This window comes from Pyxicephalus adspersus, chromosome 4, assembly GCF_032062135.1.
Source record: "Pyxicephalus adspersus chromosome 4, UCB_Pads_2.0, whole genome shotgun sequence".
In the NCBI taxonomy this organism is placed as follows: domain Eukaryota; kingdom Metazoa; phylum Chordata; class Amphibia; order Anura; family Pyxicephalidae; genus Pyxicephalus; species Pyxicephalus adspersus.
The window spans coordinates 113,210,430-113,214,116 of record NC_092861.1 but is presented as its reverse complement, the minus strand read 5'-3'; the positions used below and the strand labels follow the sequence as shown (position 1 = coordinate 113,214,116).

The following is a 3,687-nucleotide window of genomic DNA, read 5'->3' as shown; positions in this document are numbered from 1 at the left end:
TCCAATGTTAAAAAATGACGCAACACATTCTTTTTGGCAGATTTAGTTGTTCATGGAATCATAGAAAGTAGTGCCAATTTAGGGTTAATATTATACACCTTTATGATAGGCGGACATTCCTATCATATATGAATCATTTAGCCTCTATGGGATAAATATCGCCAGCATGTGTCAGGGAGAGAAGGAAAAAAAAACAATGTAAATCCTTGGGCCATCTATACCACCTGGAGAGGATCCTTTAACTTGTCTGCACTAAGACTGCAAGTTTATGCGTTAGTATAAAGGCCTGTTCCCATTTTGAATCAGAATTTGATATTCCTATGTCTGATTCCTAATACCTGGTATAGATGAGAGAGTTAGGTGTGAAGAAGAGGCGAAGACCCAGTGAGTCGGAAGAAGAGGCGCCACCCAGTAAGTCGGCTCGGAGACGGATGCCGGGACGATGTGGACCGATGGAAGACACCTCCGGATGGATCGAACTGCCCTGCAGAATTGAAGGTAAGTGTATTTTTTTTGTTTTAAGCACTCTTCAGTTTAGTTCCTCTTTAAAGGGTGACGTACTCTGCGCTAAATGAGGAAAAAAAAAATGCTTTTTTCACGGCGTATGTGTTAAACCAGCATTTTTTGCCACTTTGAGCAAAAAGCTCCTTCTTCACATGCCCGAGATTTGGCATGTGCAGAAGGGGCAGCCAGAAGCCTCCTGAGTTTCATGAAGTAGGGATCCCAGGAGGCTCTGCACTCCCATTCTGTCTTTGTCACCCCCCAAAAAAAGAAGATAATTGTTACCTTACATAAAAGGGTTGTCTACCCTTTTATGTAAAGTAAAAATTTTAGTTTAGGTGCACTTTAAACCAACAAGCACTTATTTTTTCACAACTTTATTTCTCTGATATTAGCCTAACTAAGTAATAAATGGAATAACTTAGAGGAAGAATGAAAGGATAGGGAAAAAAAAACACTTTAAATTGTGAAAACAAACACATGTTTACAGATTCATATAAATTCCTCCAAAACAATGGACAACTGAGAAGGAAAGAGGTACAGAAGCATGGTCCATCCAAATCCGGGTTAGATGGTAGGCAAGAATATATTCAATGGGATGAGTATTATTACATTGGAAAGGAAAACAGGGGGTTTAATCCACAGCAGCACATGTCCTAAACCAGACTGTGGAAGAAAATGGTATTTGGCTGTGTGGGGATATTCAGAATTAATGAGTAGAGGTGAAAGAGAATGCGCCTGCATGCATTTCTCTGCATAGGCAAATTTGATTTTTTGGGCTTGATTCATAAAACAGGGAATCTGACAATCCCTCAAACATTTGCCTCCTAATTTATTATTATTTCACTAATTATTAACTATTTTTGTACACTGCATTTCTCATACAATTACCATTGGAGAAATCCCCAAACCAAGCATTTTTAGCAGATGGCTACTGACAATACATCCAAAGAACAACTGAACATCCAGATGCCGCACAAAGTGATAAAAATTCTGAAGCAACATGTTCTACCTCTCAACTTGCATAGATTTCTGAATCATCTGAAATGTGCAGAACAAAGCCTATTATTATCATAACTGAACAAGTTTGATATTTTTGTTTTATTTTGATGCTACCTTACTGAGATCCTGTAGAGTTTCTCATTTCTTCAATTCACTGTACATATAGTGTTATTTAGTTAACTTTCAACTCGACTTGTTCTAGTAATGTTGAAGACCCCTTTGGAACTGATAAATTGCTTGGAAAGTTGCAAAATGTCTTCAACATTACAGAAACCAGTCCAGTTGAATGACTTTACCTGAATGATTGCACTTTGAGGGAGGATTACTAGAATAGGCAATGAATTATGTATAGTCTTTGTTGCCATCTAGTGACAACACAGTACTGTCTGAGATATAATTTTTTTTAATATTCACTAACAGGTTAAATCTCCAAACAAGCCTTTGGTGTATTTCTTTTTATCTGAATATAGGCAGTACATGTCTCTACCTAGAATGAGATGAAGGGAATACTCCAAAAACTTGTCCTGAAATTGGACTTTTTTGACTTTTTGGTAGGGCAGAAATACAGTTACAGTCACTTCTGCCATCTAGTGAGAGTTTATAGACTAACTTAGAACTACTAAAAATGACTTTACTGTGTACTAACTAATGGATTTCTTTTTATTAAAATAATGTTGGTTGTCTGACAACAGGGTTAAGCAACTTTCCCATTAAAGGCACTTAAAATATTGCATACACTGGACAACAACTACTGTCATTGTTTTATGCTTCTCCATAAATGCATGCAGAACATATAGATTCCATAGTTATTAAAAAGAACTTTTTAGAAGCTCCCTGGAGTTAGATTTAGTTCACATCAGTTTCACCACATCAGTGGTGAAAAATCATGACATTTACAGCTCCCAGATACTTGCAACTTCTAGGTTCCCCGGACAGTAACCACTATGCTTTTTCAGGCATTTTGCAAACTCCTGTACAGACACTTGCAAACTGTTGCAAAAGCTTAGCAAAGTGTTGCATTTCTTTTTTTTACTTTTTTGTTTTTAAACCAACTGGCAAAACTACTTACAAACTCTGGTAACAAACCTTTCCAGTTCAATTCTTTAGAGGCAGCAAGGATAGCAAACGCCTAGGCACTGTATGTAGCATCTAAAAAAAAAAGAAGAAAAAAAGGTTCTGTTTGGTTTAACTTAAATCTTTTAACCGTTTTTGTGCAAGCAGGTGTTAACAGCAAAACACTTCAATGAACTTTACTATAGGGTTACCCTTTATTTTTTCACCTAAAGCAGAACTCCAGACAAACAACTAAATACAAAATTGAAATAGATGTAGTGTATACTGATAAAAACCTATGGACACCTGAATATCACATGAACCTACATGGCAGGTTGACATCTTTTCAAAGTACTTAGGTTTTTTTAGTGAAGGGTGTATGTGTTACAACATACAAATATATCTTAGAAGCACATTTCTAACTTTGCATCTGTTTGGGTAAGACTCTTTGCTGTTCCAGCATTACTATGACTTTTTGCACAAAGCCATAATGTGGTCTGCAGTGAGCCTTGACCTCATCCATATAGAACTGGGATAAACTGGAACATGGAGTTAGATAGAGTTAGGTCTTCTTGTCCAACAGTATTTCCCTACCTTATTGATACTTTTGACTATAGCACAAAGAACCTTTTGGCTATAAAGTGTATGTGATCTATTTTACTTGACAAAGATTTAGGACACAAACTTACCTGGAATGGTTACTCCTCTGGAATGATAGCCATTTCCTGGCTCAGTAAAGTTCTGTTCGGTTTTCAACACCCAATTAGTTTCTACTTCTTTTTCACAAAACCTTCCAACAGCTTTCAAATGTTTGAAAAGAAAAATAGTTAAAAGCATTTAAAAAACACTTAGCAGACATTGGGAAAGAATTTACATCTAAGGTAGCAGTTGAGCAGCTGACCGCTCATGGAATGTTCACTGAAGGATCAAAAACTGCAATCACTACCACCTGTTCAATTCCTGGAAAAAAAGACTTTTTATCTCTCATTTGTTTCAATGAACAAGCCTTTATAGAGCCGCATAGGGAACATTACCTTCTGTTACAAAGCATGTAGAGGTAGTCCCCGAGTTAAGGACATCCGACATACGGACCACTCCTAGATACAAATGGGGCTTCCCTGCTCGCTCTAG

At 37.0% G+C, this 3,687-nt stretch overlaps 1 long non-coding RNA gene across 1 annotated transcript; it reads right to left on the bottom strand.

Annotated features, from left to right (window-relative positions):
- Positions 1-344: 344 nt before the first annotated feature.
- LOC140330115 (uncharacterized) lies at positions 345-3,636 on the bottom strand. Its single transcript, XR_011920630.1, has 3 exons — positions 3,246-3,636; positions 2,590-2,652; positions 345-484 (listed from the first exon to the last, which is right to left on the bottom strand). It is a non-coding gene; the product is annotated as an uncharacterized lncRNA (long non-coding RNA).
- Positions 3,637-3,687: the final 51 nt, after the last annotated feature.